This window comes from Rhynchophorus ferrugineus, unplaced genomic scaffold, assembly GCF_030347505.1.
Source record: "Rhynchophorus ferrugineus isolate W39M unplaced genomic scaffold, kcgeb_rfMv2 rfM1, whole genome shotgun sequence".
NCBI classification, from domain to species: Eukaryota; Metazoa; Arthropoda; class Insecta; order Coleoptera; family Curculionidae; genus Rhynchophorus; species Rhynchophorus ferrugineus.
In genome coordinates, this window is record NW_027472580.1 from 95,373,522 (window position 1) to 95,393,459 (window position 19,938).

General features: G+C 34.8%; 1 protein-coding gene across 2 annotated transcripts in view; it reads right to left on the minus strand.

The window, feature by feature from the left end:
- Positions 1 to 19,938, minus strand: part of LOC143193013 (uncharacterized) — a 313,088-nt gene that overhangs the window by 160,002 nt on the left and 133,148 nt on the right. For both annotated transcript variants that reach the window (XM_076398939.1, XM_076398933.1), the window contains exon 2: positions 2,934 to 3,030. The gene's annotated coding sequence lies outside the window, so the exon portion shown is untranslated. The remainder of the gene's footprint in view (positions 1 to 2,933; positions 3,031 to 19,938) is intronic.

The following is a 19,938-nucleotide window of genomic DNA, read 5'->3' on the forward strand; positions in this document are numbered from 1 at the left end:
TTATCATCAGGGTGATTTGTATGATAAAGCTTATATTTAGGAACTTTCAAATAATTTTTGTCCGTAAAGTGTGTTTCGGAAACCATCATAACCTCAATATTTTGTTCAATTACGAACATTTTTAGTTCCCTGGCGTGTTGTTGGAGCCCATTGGCATTCCAGACGGCGATTTTGTAGCTATTGGTTTCAGGCATTAGGCAAGTTTGCTTACGACGGTTGTGAGTAGACCAAGCATCGTACTCATTTGATCCATTAGTTTGGCCATCATATTTTCTAATCTTGAGATGTTGCTAGTTTCAGTAGGTTGAGATATTGTCTCTCGTTTTTGTGCTGAACTATTTTCAACTATTTGGGCATAAGTTATGTCTGGTTGACTTGTTCTGGTTGGTAGTAGTAGATTGGTAGTAGTGGATTGTTTTTGTTAATGCCTTTTTTCCCTTAAGGTAGGATAGAGTTTCTGCTGTAGTTGCTTGTGAACTGCGCAACCCTTGTAGTTCGCTGGATGATTTCCGTTACAGTTAGCACATTTCACTTTTTCATCACGAACTTTACGAGTACAATCTCCTGTCTTATGTTCTCCTGCACATTTTACGCATCTATATGATTTGCGACAGTAAGTCTTTGTGTACCCGTGCGCTTGACACCTTGTGCATTGTGGTATACTTCTTTTTATATGTGGTGGTTCGCATTTAATCATATTATTTTCCAATTTGGTGATTTCATACACCGCCTTATTATTTCCATTAGGTTTTATATCTATATAAAACATTTTTCAGCTAGTGCTACCTTGATGGTGTTAAAGTCCGTCAAGATATTTTTTTGTAAAATATCGATACTTTTTATATTTGTTAAAAAAATATATCGGTATTTTTTTCTCCGATATATCCATATATCTATATTTTTTAATATATCAATATATCAAAATATCGAAATTTTTTCGGTGGCCAACACCTCCAGTTCAGGGATCATTTTAAACAGCAGTCCAGATAAACACTAGTTGATAAACTCGATACTAATTGTTAAAATATTAAAAGACAAACATAGTTAGATCAAGAGAAATCCAAAGTTATGCATAACCGTTTTTCCGGAAGAACATTCAAGCAAATAACTCCCCATCTTAGGAAACCTGCATCCACTGTATATTTCCGGATCTCCTACAGGACCAAGAAACCACAAAACTCTTTAAATAAAAGCATTCCCGGTAAAATATCCCGTATCAATCAGGATAAAATCGCTCTATTTTCCACCTCGCTCCCGTACAACTCCCCGCGTAGCGAGACCGGGATTCACATCATTTAATATTCGCGGCAATAAAAATCTCCTCGCCCACGAGTCCACGGTACCGTGAAAAATGGCGGTTCCGTCGAGGTGAAGCACTCCCCACCGCCTCCCAGACCTCGTCAGTCCCCGTCGCCACCGGAGCGATGGAGATATTCTCGATTCATTGCTCGGAAAATGGCGTTTTTAAAATAAATATGACCCCCCCGGTCCCCTCGTTCCCCTCCGCGCCGCTCGTCGGGCGAAAAATCGGAATGCGACGGCAATCGCCCCGATCCGGAGACGGTAAATAATGGATTATATTAAAACAGTTCGAGATTGGGCGAATCAATCACTCTTTTATTCTCCGTTTTGTTTTCGTATTTCCGTGTCTCTGCGGATAAGGGAAGATTAAACATCGCGGGACCGCTCGCGAATATTAAAAAAAGATTTCGGATCGGTTTTATCATATTTTATGTATCGTCGCCGGCTTTGTCTCCGGATAATAATTCATTTCGGATGGTGGGGAGGTTTCCGTATTCGGATTTATGATCGATACAACAGGTTCTTTTTATTATTGCACTGCCTATACCCTACATATGTTGTCATGCCATGTAAAGTTTTAAAAAAATATTTGACTATATAATCTGTTGAGTTTTATTATAAATAGTGCATTATAAATACTTTTCATTTAGGTTTATTTTCATTTTAGCTGTGCTGAGCACATGACTAAAGTTAACTATGCCATCTAGGTGTAAAACATGAACAAAATTCAGAGCAATAATAAAGATAAACATAAAAGCAGGAGATCAAAAGACTCAAATCATGTGACCTTCTTACCAACTAGGGTTGATCTGGACTAGACTATCCGACTACCGACTGGCGAGTGGCAAACCTAGGAATCATTCCAGAAGACATCCGATCTTACCCAGCCTGGTTCCTTGTCGGATTTTACAGTCTTGCCTAGGGCAAATATAAATATTAAACAATCACAAACATAAATGTACGACCATGCCCAAGCAAAATTCCAATTTGCGACTATCCCCACAGTAGATGAACCATCCTGCCACCTTTACTACTACGCCAACCAAGTCGACATATTAATTTATTAATTTATTACTGTTGTATAGTTCCGAAATCTGAATTTTGAGTACTTCAACTAAAAATGTGTTTTTAATCACAATAATTCCTAATGAAGTAGAATATGGCATGTTATATAGTTGTTATAATAATAGTTTCCTTATTAGGAATGTCGAGATATTTATTCGCAGTAATCTGACCAGTGTGCTGCCAAAGTCATAACAGCATTTCAAATATTCCTAACTGTAGCAAGCAGGCAGTCCAGGTCGTAAGCTTTCTTTGGCGTTCTCCATACATAAACCCGGCTATTTGTAACACACCATCAGTTTTTATCACAGACGCCTAAACTAATCGAACACCTACCATATGTCCTCTTTAAAATTAAGTTCATTTGTTTTAGTGGTCTCAGAAAAAAGCGTGTAATATACTGAAACATAACCTACAAGACTTGGCATGTAAATTGAGCAATACATACACACCGCTCTTTTAACATGGAGACTGTATTGGCAACATGGAACAAGATATATTAAATTGCAACGTGTTCATATTATTTAGTTTATCCCCTGTATTTATTTCCATTCATGTCACAATCTTACCTCTTATCCTCTTCTATGGATCACCCACGTTGCTTGTCCTCTAGAGCTGGTATGAATAAACAGAAGTTTTCTCAGGTAAAGTACTTGTGAGGAGTCCCTGGAATTAAGTAATTATATTAGTTTCTCGTTACAAATGAAATTATAATTACTTCATTTTTAGTTCAAATGATCCTTCTATATGATTACAAATGAAATGAATATATGTTTTCCTTGGTCACGCCATAGTTCGCAAACGACTTTATAATGATGAATGAAATCGATTCATCATTTCCCTTAAGTGCCCATCGCTATATAATCAATGAAAAACTGCACGATGACCTGGAAATCAAATGGATTTGCGAAGTTGAGCAGGATTTCGGCTTGAAACACGAAAGAAGATTACTAAATCATACTAACGTGGAAGCAATACAACTGCTGGACGGCGCGCAGGATGTTAGGAGATTGAAACGAACAAAACCATACGAACTTGTGTGAACATTTAGTGTGTATTATTAGTGTAAACTATAGCTATAAGTTAATAATTAATAAATAATTATAATTATATAATTGAGGAATACATACTGATGTATTTTCTCGCACTCGTCTTGCTTGTTAATTAATCCAAGCACATAGGAAAAGTAGTAATAAATTAATTGTAATAATAATAATAATTAAGATTGTACTAAGCCTATCTAATAAAGATATTATAAAAACAAATTTCCCTTAAGCTTTCTAATACTTTGTAGAAGGTTCTTATGGAAATAGCAATTAAGAATATTGAAAAATTTAAGAAAACATTTAAAGTTCACGTGTTTATCAGTCTGACAGTTACAGTTTGACTAATATCGTTTAAGATCTGTATCGGCCAACATCTATCGATTCAAAAATGATTTTAATAACTTCTTAGTGCATATTCTGTTCGATCTGTTCAGATCGAGTAGAATATGTTCGCAGTTTTGTGTCTTTTAATTGAGTTTTTGTTTATTTCCGTTAGTTCACCGTAATCATGCCTTATATTATAAGTTTAAATTTAATATCGACTTATAGTTAGTTTATTTGTCAAAGCTCAGTATATTCAGTTGAACGAATAAAGTTTAATAGTACTCACACAAAGTTATAGACTGAGGCTAGAGATTTCTTGAACAGAACAATTGTTATTATTTAAAATCCAATACTATATAATTAATAATAAATATGCAGATAACAATATATTTTTATTCAAGATATTGTTGCTATATAAATATTGATATGTAATATATGACATGTTGATATAAAACATTGTGATAATATATATCTTAAAATATTGTCGTCCCTCAAAAATATCCAAAATCCATAAGAATATACTCAGTAAAGAAAAATATGTTCCTTTTATCTACTAATATATTATATGCTGACATATGGCTAGAGTAGGGATCTGTTTAGAGGACGATTATATATAAGCAGACACCGATTCATAAGGTGTCTTTAGAACCTCGCACAACTTATTTACATGACTAAGCTCGGTAAGTATAGAATTACACGGTCTGGCTCCCGATATTTTCGAAAATGAAAGTCCCAAGATCTGTTTGCGGTATATATGTGTTCCAGGCGGTAAATTGCGGCATGATTTATAATTTTGGCACTATTTGCTTTAGAGTAATGTTTAGGTTATATAATATATATTTTAATTTAAATATATGTAGGTGTTTTTAATGAATTTTGAGTGATTTTTGTTTTGGTAAAACTACGTTATTTTCAAATTAAATATGAGTTATGAGATGAGAATGATGGTATACAAAACCATCATCAAGCCAATTTGGGCATAAGTCATTCAACTATGGGCCACTGCAAGTTACATTAATATTGAAATATTGGATTGTTTCCATAGGCTTTAATGAACATATTCAATGTATCTGGATGTCTGTGTGCGAAGACTTAGGCAATAAATAATACAAAATAACATAAAGTATCGGAGGAGACTTCAGCAACGTGTTATGGCTGTGTTTCTTTGTAGTCCTGTATTTGTTTTTATTTTTAAATTGTATATATACTAATTATACTTTTAGCACCCCTGTTTGTGTTATTAATTTTATTTATTTATTTATTTATTTATTTTTTAACCAAATAAATGCCTATAGACCTATATCACTGCTGCCGGTAATATCCAAGGTTTTTGATAAATTCCTGTTTAAAAAATTAAAACCGATTACAGAGAGGAAAAACCTAATACCAACACAGCAGTTTGGATTTATTAACAAGCATTCAACAATTGACCAGGTCCAGAGAATAACAGATATTATTGAAAAATTTTACGAAAATAAAAAAGTATGCTCAAAAAAGTATGCTCAGAATATAAAAAAGTACATTCTTAGATGTAGCACAAGCCTTCGATAAGGTTTGGCATGAAGGCCTTGTTCATAAACTACCCAAAACAACACAGTGAACTACTAAAATCGTATACTACAGTCAGAAAGTTTAGAGTTAAACAAGAAGTTTACTCTGTAATTAAAGAAGATAAAGCAGGTGTACCACAATTAAGTGTACTGGGGTCAATACTTTATCTACTCTACACTTGTGATATAACATAAATGGAGAATATTACGATGGCTACATTTGCTAATGACACTGCAGTTGTAGATGTAGGGGAACATAGTGAAGAAGCCACACGAAAATTATAATAGACAAGTTACAATGTAATAATTGGACACGAGCTTGAAAAATGAAAATTAACCAAAGTAAATTTGTGGAAGCATGGAAGCAGTGTTGGCAACATACAACAACATATATTATATTGCTATGTGTTCATATTATTTTGTTTATCCCCTGTATTTATTTCCGTTCATGTCTACCTATCATAATCTTACCTATTTTTCCCTGGAATTAAATAATTATATTAGTTTCTCATTACAATTAAAATTGCAATTTTAAATTGCAATTCTATTTACCGAAGCTCCGAATATATATATATATATATATATATATATATATATATATATATATATATATATATATATATATATATATATATATATATATATATATATATATATATATATATATATATATATATATATATCTACTATTTCGACTGTTTTCATAGTTCCCAACGCTATACATTATATACTATATATAATATATCTAGCTTAAAATATTGTTGTCACTCAAAAATACCCAAAATCCTAGAGAATACTCAGTAAAGAAAAATAATTTCCTTTTATCTACTAATATGTTACACGCCGATATTTGGCTAGAGTAGGGATCTGCTTTAGAGGACGATTATATATAAGCAGACACCGATTCATGAGGTGTGTTTAGAACCCCGCACAACTTATTTACATGACTAAGCTCGGTAAGCATAGAATTATACGGTCTGGCTCCCGATATTTTCGAAAATGAAAGTCCTAAGATCTGTTTAATTTTGACGCTATTTGCTTTAGAGTAATGTTTAGGTTATATAATATGTATTTTAATTTAAATATATGTAGGTGTTTTTAATCAACTTTGAGTGATTTTTGTTTTTGTAAAACTACGTTATTTTCAAATTAAATATGAGTTATGAGATCCGAATAATGGTATAGAAAACCATCATCAAGCTAATTTGGGCATAAGTCATTCAACTATGGGCCACTGCAAGTTACATCAATATTGAAATATTGGAAAGCTTCCAGAGGCTTTAATGAACATGTTCAATGTATCTGGATGTCGGTGTACGAAGAGTTAGGTAAGAAATAATACAAAATAACATAAAGTATCGGAGGAGACTTAGGCAACAGATAAGCGTGTTTGTATTGAGTGTCAATGACCTTTGATTCAGTAGTCAAATAGGAGAACAACACCAGGTGTATATATATTATATCATTCAATAGAAGATGGACAACATAGCAGTTTATGTTTCTTAAATAGATTGCCATGGCACCGAGCAGAGAAGTAGAACATTTTGTTTCATTCGAGGAAACTAATAATTACCAATTACATATAAAACTGTCACTGATATGTATCCATGTCCTTAAATCTTTATGGCTTGAAAATAAATCAGACAAAAAAGCATGTTTTATTTCATCATTACGGAATAAAAGGGTTCCGAAGAATCTTATCAAAGGAAATTATAATATTGTCAGCATATTCTACCACCGTACTTCCGTATAATGATTGCGACACAAAAACATTCTGTGAGAAATATCCATCTCGCCGCTTTTAATTCTTCTTCAAATTACAGCGCGAATTTAAAAAGAAAAAAAACCGCTACACAACTTTGAACCTCAAATTACCCTTTTCCTCCATCTTTCTCTCCCTCGCTACTTCCACTCCGAAACGTTCTTAATCACCGTATTATTAGGCCAGTTAAAAGGACACGTTGTTGCTTTCGTCAAAGGGATTTGATGAAGAAAAAAGAAGGTATAATTCCTGCAACGCAACGAGATTAGTTAATGAGGGAGACGAAATGAATAGGGCAGGAACTGGAGGGATCACTTCCTGACCTAGTGCACTGCCGTCGACCCTCCTCCCACCACCCTTCTCACTCATCGTATTACTATTTAATGCAGGCTAAATGGAATTTAAAACGGCGTAAATAATGCAGCCTGTTGTCGGTTCCTGTTAACTAAAACAATAATAATCCGACTGAAAACTGGGAGAGTGCTCTCGGTATCCCATTAAAGAGAATCGCATGAAGCTTCTCTATAACTTTTGGTTCAAATGATCCTCCTATATGTATACAAAGGAAATGAATATATATTTTCCTTGGTCACGCCGTGATATGTTCGCAAACGACTTTATAATGATGAATGAAATCGATTCGTCATTTCCCTTAAGTTTTCTAATACTTTGTAGAAGGTTCTTACGGAAATAAAAATTCAGAAAATTGGTAAATTTAAGAAAACATTTAAAGTTGTAACAGAACTTGCATTGTTGCAAGTCAAAGACAAGCAATGCGAAGCATAAAATGAAGTTGAACGGAATCAGTAGAATTTAAATCAACACAGTAGATATTTTGCGTTTAATCTCCATCGAGCTGGACTAAGTTATTAGAGTTCACAACAAATTGTTGCTATTGGCTGTGTCTTTATATTGTAAGGCATTTAATTTTAAAAATGGAGTACCTGAGTTGTGTTGCTCCAGTGTGCTGTCATGGGTACAACCACCAAGGCGGTTTCCAAAAGTCGTTTTTTTAGAAATTTAGTCTCCTAGCATCTCTATATACCTAATATTATTATAACTGCAGAAGTCTACGTCTACGTTTGTCTATGCCTCCAATGACATTCTGTGCACCATTGTGCATTCATTAATTTCCATTCAGTTTGCTTTGCTGTAATACTATATTATTTTTTGTTTCAGTTACCGACTGGGTCTCCGAAAATTTAAAAGTTTGAGTTTCATTATGTTCTATGGCAACTTGTGTGCTAAATGAGCTATTCGATCACCTTGCAAGAACGTAGCTGTAATAAAGTGCAAGTACAATTTTATTTTACGATCGGATCGGTTTCGAAATCAATGTTATTAACATTTTCCAGTTATATTAGGAGTCTCAAATAGTCTAAAAGCCATAGAAAAATCAATGAATCAAATGAATCAATGGAGTAGAAATTATTATAACATTGGCTCTGGTGGCCAAACTTAGATCCCCCCGCCTGAAATCTATCTATTAACATACACCAATAAATTCAGGCATGAAAGAAGATCTTTGTCAAAACAAAAAACAGGCGTAATACGAAAGAAAACTATTTCTTGAATAAGTTCGTTAGAAATGAGGACATTATGTTGAATAATACAATTTTTAATAAACTAAATCTGTTAAAAAGGTTACTAATCTGCCATTATCTTCAACACTTAATGACAGTTTGCCACAAACGCATTTAGAAGCTGCGAATCTATTTTATGAGAAACAACGTAAAAAAAGTATAATACAATAAAAATGTTAATATTGTATAACCTACACTGTTAAAATTTAATACGATTTAGAGTAATAAAATTTAACTAACAAATGTAATGATTTACAATCAAAATATATTAACAGACGGCAGCACTGGAGTGTTTCGAGAATGCTTTAACATTATGTGTTGTCAATCTTATGGTACGTATAACTAATTCCCGAATGATATGGAATTATTTAGCTCAATCGATGCCATTTGTCTTCTATAACTTGTTGTATCTTCTTTTATTTCAGACAATATTGAAATTAACCAGGCGTTAGATTATTCATACTAAAACTATTACATTATCTTAAGAACCTCTTAAGAAACTGTTAATTTCTTAATAATCATAAAAAATCATCTCGATTTGAGTATCTTCTATATATTTCAATATCTTTCTAGATCTGAATAAGCTATTTTCACTACTATTTTCTGTTTAATTTCTACTAGCGATAGTCCAGTTATTGGTATTCGATTACAATTTATTACGTTAATCAACAGTAACACTGTAACCATTTCAGAGTATCAAATATACATGATATGTACATGAGATTTCTCTAATTTTATGATTTAAATATAAATATAGAATAATAAATGAAGTTGTACATGTTTGTCTATCAAAGCAGAGAATATTTATAAATATATATATAAACGATATATAAATAATAACGAACATATTTAAGTAATTTATTTGGTACAATTTAGAAATGTATATTAATGTTTTACAATTTTTACAAATTTACTATTAATAATTAATAATTTCTTCTGTTTTACTATATATTCTGTATATGCAAACTATGTAAGTTACATTCTAACTGCTGCATTCTTTCTTCAGTTATGTATTCATAATCTTTGTTTTCTATATGTATTTCTCAGCTAAAACCTATATGTTACAAAAACTATAAATACACCAAGCTGATTAATAGAATAATTTTTGTAGCTAAATTCTTAAATAAGATTGCATCGTTCTTTGCTTATTTATTCCACTCCTCCATCTCACTCTTGCAGATTCTCATGTTTATTGTGCTTTTTATCTACTGCTTTCTACTTTGCAGTGTCTCACATAATAACTAACAATACACCAACAAAGGACGAATTAAAATTCTATGAAGCCATTTAATTGTTATTCTTGAGTATGACTATACTTTGCTTTATGTATTTAACAAAATATTATAAAGTTAAATTTACAAATATGCAAAGTTCATATTCATAGTTATCAAAATATTACATTTCTCAAAAACATATGAAACGTTGTTGAAGATTTTGTGGAAAAGTGGATAAGAATTAATCTCTACCATCATCTACAGATCGAAAACTAAAGATGGCAAAACGAATGGGCAGGCGAGATCCCGACCAGAGCGCACGAACGGTCAGATTATTCTTTAATCTTTCCGAAAATGGAGGAATGCAAAATCGGCTAAATAATTCAGACTGTTGCTCCGCGTCGAACAACCTGGAGAGTAATAATCCGGGATTAAAAATGAATTAACTGTGGACCGGGTCCGTTAGTTGAGGTCGTTGGTCCTCATCCTTTTTGCAGTAGTCGGTCCGGCTTTTTCCCGGCTTACAACGGGATTAGGCGGGGGCCGTATTACCTTCCTGTAGTTTGTTAGGTTTTTGTTGACGGTTTTGTTACGACGACTCCCGTCCCGACAACGAATTAAAAGACTACGATTTGCGACAGAGATCTTGATATAGCCCGCAAATAGGGGATTACATTTGGCGAATTAGGTAGATGTCTTGACGTTAAGGTTCTAGGGCTATAGTTTTAGCATCAAAATTCTATGAAAATCACTGTTAGACCTACAAGAACAATATTTACAGTTTCTGTAAACAAATCCTGTTTAGATATTTCCTTGGATTCCCTAGTTTAATAGTCACAATTAGGATTATTTTTAGCAATTGTTTTTAGTAATACATTATTATTAGTCCCATTATTATAGTATTAGTGTCCCTATATCCCTATGTGCGCTTAAATCTTTAAAACTACGCAACGGATTTTGATGCGGTTTTTTTTTCAATAGATAGAGTGATTCAAGAGGAAGGTTTATATGTATAATACATGCATAATATACTAAGGCAACATTGCTAATTTTAGAGGTTTCTAACGTGATGTCGTAAATTAACCTATATTTTTAGGCTTATTTAGCAATTAGCAAAAACGCTGCCTAACCCTACGAGTTAGATCAAATTAATGTACTACAGTATTGTACACCATAAAAAAGTCTACAAAAAAGTCCGCGATGGTATATGTTTGTCTTTTAGGGATAACCCACATTAACCATTTTTATTGTTTACTTTTTACGTGAGAAAATGGCTTATTTACGAAGCTATTTGAAGCAATACGGCATTAATCCTTATCGAATTAAGTACCTTAAATACAGTGTGCAATTAATATAGATCAATATGGTTCCTTACAGCATGTAAATTAAACAAATATTTTCGGAGATATTACAAATTTAAAATTTGCGTTTAAAAATGTGTAATGTAATAAAAATTGTATGAATTTAGATATTCCAAAGATAGCAGGAAATCTTCATAGTAAGTATAGGGGAAGAGGAATTGTTTTACTCCAAATTTAATGCGTGCAGGCCAAGGGCAGTAATGAATGAACCAAAAATACTGGATCGATTTTAATCATGTTTTCATTGAGTGACATAGGCATATATATTTTATGCCCGTGCAAAGTCGGAGCGGGCCGCTATGTTTTTATATACAACGTTCATATTTTTTCTGTAGTGTATTTAATTTATTATCAGCATTGCACCCGTGCGAAGCCGGGGCGGGTCGCTAGTTGTTAATAAATCATTATTTCTTCTATTTGTTCTGTAGCGAATTGAGGCATGTCGAATTTTACATCGTGGAATAACGGTCTACAAAATACCCAGAAATATAATCCCAGATGTTGAACACGGGCGGGGTGCCAATTGGAACCCGACACCGAATAGCTGGCGGCAACCCCGAGACGTTTATCTGGGATATTATTGAAGGGTATTTCGGTCATTCAGTGCTCAACCCTCGTTTGGTTAAGACGTGCCACCATCGATTGCCCAAGCCTCGTCTTCAGGTAACTCCGCTGCCATCCGCTTTATTATTTGTATTTTCACATCTTTTTTATATTGCCAATAAATAACGGTCACATCATGTAAACACCACTGTTTCATTTCGATTTACCTCCATTCACCGAGCCACATCATTTACCCTAAAGTGGTGACCCCGACGTGATCTTTCGGAAAATTGGGTTTGGACTCGTGAATGGAGGGTACGTGGAACATGGTGTTTGGTATGTATTTTACGTGGCCGTTATATTTTTTTTTGTTTCAAAATTTTAAATATTTTTAATTCGATTCCTTTTCAATTTTACCTTCTAGATTCATTTTCATTTTATTCCGATTAATTTCATTATTTCCAATTCATTTTTTTAAATTTTTTTTTGTCAAAATTTTATTTCACAATCTTTTGGAATATTTTTACGTCACTGCTTAATCATCAGCGTCTCGGCTAAACATTTCTTTCGGCGCTATGTTTAAATCATAATGTCTTCCTTCGCTCGCCGTCTCCGTCATAATGGCAGATATTTTGATTTAAAAGGCTTTGGGCAGCTTCGGTCGGATACCGTCGTTATTTGTTTTTTATGAATTAACCTAACGAATGTGACTACGGATTAGTCACAGAGCAGCTCCAGAAGCCAGGTACCGATTGCAGTCACCGTAGACTCGTTATGTCTTCGCCGAAGTACCAGAATTGCTAACGTCTCGTCGTCAAAGAAAATAAGCTGCCACGTCGTCGAACAGTCGATCCTCCCACAGCGTCGATTACGGGAGCCCTGTCTGAAGAATAGCTTGTTTTCAACGTCGTCGATGGACCACATTCAAGTGCTAAAGCGACGATGATGCAACGGTATCTGTAGGACCGGAAGATATCAACAGCCGTACCAGATCGCAACCGTACCAACCACAACCGTTTCGAACTATCATATTTTTTCAAAGCCCATTTTACACAGCACATTTTGTTTGGTATATGTTTTTTTTTGTATTTGATATTTTTTGCAAACATTTTTGTATTTTTGTTGAAGTAATTTTATGTAAAATTCTGACAGGGGAGTATTGTAGCGAATTGAGGCATGTCGAATTTTACATCGTGGAATAACGGTCTACAAAATACCCAGAAATATAATCCCAGATGTTGAACACGGGCGGGGTGCCAATTGGAACCCGACACCGAATAGCTGGCGGCAACCCCGAGACGTTTATCTGGGATATTATTGAAGGGTATTTCGGTCATTCAGTGCTCAACCCTCGTTTGGTTAAGACGTGCCACCATCGACTGCCCAAGCCTCGTCTTCAGGTAACTCCGCTGCCATCCGCTTTATTATTTGTATTTTCACATCTTTTTTATATTGCCAATAAATAACGGTCACATCATGTAAACACCACTGTTTCATTTCGATTTACCTCCATTCACCGAGCCACATCATTTACCCTAAAGTTCTATATGTTCCATCTATGCAAGCAATGTAGTTAATTCCATTTTAATCGCTGCATGTTTTCATTACTTCATTTATGTATTCATAGAGTCTTGTTTCTCACCTAAAATATATATGTTGCAAAAACTATAAATAAAGGAAGCTGATTAAAAAATTATTTTTTTTTACCTAAATTCTTAAATAAAATTGCATCGTTCTTTGCTTATTTATTCCACTTTTTGGTCCCCCCCTTGCATATTCTGATATTTTTGTTATATATTTGTTATAAGAACTAAGCAACAAATAGAGTACTAAAATTCTATGAAGCTATTTTGTATATGTTCTTACAAAATTCACTTTAACTATTGATGCGCAAGGTGTCAATAGTTAAAGCCTTGAAATACTCTAATTGCTTCTTTGATATTGTCTTTGTCAAAACTATAATAATAATTATTTTTCAGAAAACCTTTTTAGACGTATAATTTTTACCTAGACAAGAATATCATTATTCGATAGGTCATTCTGTCCTTAGAAATGATTATCGGGTTGCGAGAAGAACAGTTAAGCCAGTCTACTTTTTAATACAATACATCTAAGGAAGAAGCAATAGGGATAAAATATTATGCATCCGGCTAATTAGACAATCTAAAGACAAAACACACGGGTCTTCATACAAATCACATGAGCCTTGATACACAACGTAGCGGTTGATGCCAATTTCATAGAGTGAAGGTTGTCGTCACTAATCATTTATAATTCTCAAATCTTTGTAATTAATAAGTCCTATAAGTAGCATTATGGCCGTTTTCAGTATATAAATTTGAAATATATATTTAAAAAAAAGACACGAAATCAAACAATTTTTTTTCATCAAATCACAGCCGTCTGAATAAAACGAGAAACTTTATAACCATTTTTAACATTAAAAATTATTTAAAAATAAAGACCTGTATCTCCGAAAATTATTTCAATTTTGTTAAATCGTTTTAAGAGCGTATTCTGAAAGCTTCGAAAATATGAGTAATGAAAAAATGAATAAATGAATAAAATATGAATAAAGTGAAGTAAAGAGAGAAATGGTAAACAGATTACCGAGCAGAACTTATTTCCTAGAAATATCAAGTTTATGTAGAGTTTAATCCGAATTATAAGCCCGTCCGCGGACGTATATCCCTGCAAGAGCTCTCTACCGGCGACGAGCAGTTTTAATGAAGCGTGTTTACGGTTGTTTACCGAGCCCGTCAGCTGTCGTTCAATGCCCAATAAAAAGAGCGAAGCAGAGAGAATCGACGGCCGGCCTAATCCGGGCCGAAGCGCATAACTCAAACGCGGTTCCGGCGAGACCTTTCAATAACCGTCCTCCAGCTCGTTAATTTCAATTTAGCGAATTATTTTAGAGTCGGCCCGCGCGGCCCTAAATTAGCCAACTTTATGGGTCATCAATTTTCGACGGGGCGCCCCGGGCCTGGTTCGTTTCGGGGTCCGCACCATTGGGTTTCCCGTCGCCGTCATTTTGTTGAACAACTTGCGCTCGGACCTACGTCATCTTTTTTTTCCTTTTCCTCCGCTGGTCCGACAAATACTACACGAAATACTTCTCGCGGCTGTGGGCAAACTCTACACAAAATTTGATACTCATTTATTGTTCTTTAGTGATGAGTCAAAAATTGCGAACAGCAATAATATCATTATAAAGTGTAATAGGATCGCTATAGTCGACCTAGTTTCTTATCTAAATCCTTTCTGTGCCTTGGGAAGCTGTCTCAGATCGATAAGTCATCCATCTCCATCTATTAAACTGTACGTTTATCGCAATTTTTTAATTGAGAAAGCTAAATGAATCTGCTTCTGAGATTGAGTTCCTTAACATACTTCTTCTTGAGATCTAGATACATATAACAATTGTTCATGCCTTGAGGATTATTGAGCAAATCCGTTAAAGCCTTTTTCTTGAACCTGTCAATAAATGTTTCAATATAGCTGTTACTTGCCCTGCCCCATAGTTGAATGCCGTATGTCTAGATATGCTCATTTTGCTCTCATTGTTTAATAGAGGGTGGATATTTATTAACCATTCACGAAGTAAAGGTAAAAATATTTTTCATGTTTTCCTTGTGGGACGCTTCTCTTTTCAGAGTGTAAGTAACATCGATAGACATGGTTTGGTTTGCATTTGCTACTAGTTAAACCATTCTTCTATTTTTTTTAGACCGGATTCTTTCTATTTGAATTGGAGTTGAAACCGTGTGGTACACTGACACTGAAGCTTGTAGATCAGAATACTAATCATAACACTTAACCTTGAAACTTCCTCAATTACGGTAGGATGAGAGTATGTGTTAATATATATGTGGAGGTGTCCTTTTTAGTGTGCGTGCCACACTTTGCCAAAAGCTTCACATATGTGCAAAAAGGCAAGAGATTTTTTTCTTCTTCTTTTTGTTCTGGCCTAAAACCAGGTGGTGGAATGCATGACGCATACCTGGTCGCGGAGACTTGCCCTGGAGTGACAAGTTGGACCGCGTTATGTGGGACTGCCTCTGGGCTTACCAAAACACTAAACCAATACACATACTACCGCATTAAATTTGGGGATATGACATCCGCTGATTGGGCAGACGTTATTGAGTACGAGGACCCGGCGATTCTATTGATTAGCGAACTTGAATTAACACATGACTGGATACTGTCGTATGGGGGCAAAAGTTATGACTGCAGCGACCGATGAGGTCGTTTCAGCCTGGAAAACTGGTGTTAGAGGTGACGCGGAGTTAAGCTCACAGCATGTCGACCAGCTCGCGAGCAAGCGCGTTTTCAGAAAAACTTGAGCTGAGTTGTTGTTTGTGGAATGAATGAGATATGAAGTGCTTGATTTCTGGAGTGTCAGTTCCTCTATGAATTTGATTATTTCTAAAAAACCATGGAGCGTTCAAGATTCTGCTGACGAGCTTATTTTCGAAAACTTGAAGCCGTTTCACCTAATTGGGTGTAACAAACATATAGACATTAGATCCATAGAGGCGTACGGACCGAATTAACATTTTGTAAAATAAGCATTTGATGGAGGTGGGAAGTCTGCTAGAAGGGCAGATCAGAGAAGATAGCAGGTTTGCTATCACCGAACCTTTCTGGATTGCTTTCTAAATTTGGAATTGCCGACCGAACCGTCGGTCGAAGTGGAGACCTAGGTACGTGACGTTATTACGGTGTCGATCTTAAGTTCGAGACGCGCAGTGCGTAAAGCTTCTTATAGAAAATGATGGCCTGTGTTCTCAGGGGGTTGATTTGCAACCTCTTAAGGCAACAGAGCAGTACAGTCATTTACCAGGCATCTACTGATGATGTCTATATTGAGATGTACAAATTGGTGAGTTGGAATTATGGTGCTTAGGTGCCTTTTCATTCTGTTTAGAAGGTTTTTTTTTTCATTAGTTTTCCAATTACTGATAGGAATAAATGTTTCAAGAGAATTGCTTCTGCAATATCGTAATCTGGTGCTTTTCCTTCCATGCCAGTTCTTATTTCTCTCAAAATCATCTTTAGGATGTAAATACTTCCAGGATAAACTCTTTTGTAGAGCTGATTTAAGGCACTTTTTATTTCGGCCATATGTTTCTGGTCAGTCTCCGATAATAGTTGATATCAACAATAGTTGTTGGTAAACACTCTCTCTGTCTTTGTTTAGCGTTGGAAACTATTAAATGGAAATGACTATAAACTGTTTAGTAATTGTCTACTTTTTACTATCACTACGAGCGACATTCGGTGCTAGTTTTATGCTGATTAGTTTTTGGCGTTCTGAATTTCTTCTTATAGCCATAATCTTGAAAATAAAATGCAATAAAATATCCAATGCACGCCATGGATGACGTCAAATATGACGCCAATTGGAGTTTATATAAATGGTGCGTCGAAATATGTCACCGAATTATATTATCACATTTACTACTTTAAAAATTTGCCTTTGTTATGTATGGGCCATGTTGCCAAATGTCTGTAAAATTCTTTCATACCATCAGGTCATTTTTCGACGCATCAGCATATTTTGAAAAATATTTTAAGGTCTCCTTATTACCAACAACGGTTTATCTGGACTGAATCTATAGTTTAACATGAGCTCCGAACCACGGTCCTATATATTAAGTCTACCGACTGACCAGTGACCAACTTAGAGATCATTCCAGAATGCATCCGACCTTACACAGCCTGGTTACTAGCGTGACTAGGATGGTTATTACTCATCCGATTTTCTGCTGTTGCGTATAAAGACATTTACAATTACAATCACAAACATAAAGCACATCGATACCCCAGCAGGATTCGAACAGGCAACTATCGCAACAGTCCGCAACAGTAGGACCGTTCTGTCCTTTTGACCACTGCGCCAACGAAGCGTTTTATGACGGGCTATATATACTTATATGTAAATAAGGTTTCGTGTTTCCTTTGTATATAACAGACTTTAGCAATTCTATTTTTCAATATTATTTGTTAATGTAATAGGGTAAAAAGTTTGAGATTGATTTATAAACATTGATAAAATTTGACGAACACACTACCGCCTACCAATTTAAAATCATTTAAAACAAGCGAATCTGTACTATAGATAAGTATATCTGTACTATAAGCTACTATGTATGTCCTTTTTTCTGTCAAAATTAGTATGAAATTGAATTTATACGTCTCTAACTTATGGAACTTATAGGATTAGAAAAAAATTGGAAAGCGTGCATTCATAGAGATAGTAAATACTGATTGAAATGTGTTGAAACTATCGATTGTTCTCATTCGATTTTTCTTAATGCTAGTGATGTTGCAAACAATTATAACTTCTTAATTCATATCCATAAATTCAAACAAGTTTATACACAGCGTCTCTACGAAAGTCGAACCAAATAAAGTGTAAAATTGTGACATAGAAAAAATCAAAACGGAAAATTGACATGCACTTTTCAGTACTTTCTTTCAGTATAAGAAGAAATATTTCTAGAGAGTGATATTTGACTACCCCAGGTCTTTTAAGTTGACGAAAAATGTGTTATTTAAACGTTAGCACAAGAGTTTATAATGCCGGCTTGGTGGCGCGGTAGTAAAGGCGATGGGACGGTCCTCCTACTGTTGCGATAGCCGCGGGTTCGAATCCTGCTGGGGATTAAATGGGGGCTAGGTCGTAAATATATGTTTGTGATTGTCCAAATTTGTGATTGTTCTAGGCAAGAGTGTAAAATCCGACAAGGAAAATAATCCCAATCACGCCAGTAACCAGGCTAGGTAAGACTGGGATGTCTTTTGGGATGATTTCTAAAGTCACTCGCCAGTCGGTAGGCTTACTGCTGTGGACCGTAGTTCGGAGTCCACGTTAAACTTTAGGTTCAATCCAGGTAAAACAATAGTTGGTAAAAGGAGATTTTAAATAATATAAAAAAACAGTTTATAATAAAATATTAGTGATATAAGTATGCAGTACATTGAAAGTTATTTTACAATCCCCTTATATTAAAAACAACGAGAAAAGCAATCCGGAACGACCTTAACGACTCCCTTCAATTAAGGCATCTTCAAACTTCAAACTAGACTTCCTCGTGGCAATCATTACGCTGTCGTAACCGTTCTTTCACCGCCTATTTTCCGAGAAACCGCATCGTCCCTTCTCATCCGAGCAGGCCGCGATTATCGTTTGTTTTTATTAGGAGCAGCCAACCAGGCACTATCGACATGGCAACCCTTAAAGAAAAAATAACGGGGGTAGGGAGGCATTAAAGGGGGGCGAGAGGGGGCGTTTGAAATAAGGCGCGCAGGCAGCGCAGATGTTGTTCGACAGTAAATAACTGATTTTTTCCCGAGGTCCCTAAACGATATTTATGGAAAATTGGGGATGGAAAAAAAGAACGACGCTGGAAATTCACCTTGCGCCTTCGGCAAGGTGTCCGAATCGTAATATTTTTTGTCGATAACGGGACAACGTTCCTCGGTGGAAGAGAAAAAGGATTGGAATTATTACGACGTATAGGGGGAAGATTTGGTAGGCTCGGACCCAATTTTGAGGGTTTTTTTAGTGATCTGAAAACGTCTACCTATAACATTATTATCCCTATTACCTTCCGTCCTGGTAAAGGTTTCGGGTGTGATAGAGGCTAATTCGAACCTCATTTGAATAATTTTATTTAAAATTATTTCCTTCACGCTCTGTTTGGTAAACCATTTTTTTAGAAAATTGTTCTTGGATTTGTATTCTGTTTTGCACCGAGACTTGCTTAATTTGCTTAATTTTTATTTATAAGCACTTTGAAAGCAATGGTCTATTTTAAGTGTGTTATTTTAAAAGCTATACATCTGAAAATTTGGTCACCTAAATATATGATGTATATTTGGAGAACCATAGATTAATCTAATTAAATTTAGTAATAGCTTTAGAAATTTCACTGGGTACAGAGAATAATATATTAATACAATATGATATATGAAGTTTTTGATTGAAGTTCTATGAACTTAAATGCTTTACAATGAAAATATTTGGGCATCGAAAATAGTTTATTTTCATGCATTCTCATCTACTGAATTTAAAAATTACAACAAATATTAGAGATACAAGTGACATTTTATACATTTCTAAATTGCTTTTAAAAACATTTTGGTTCGAACACAGGGAGCCAGATAATGTAGAGATTTAACA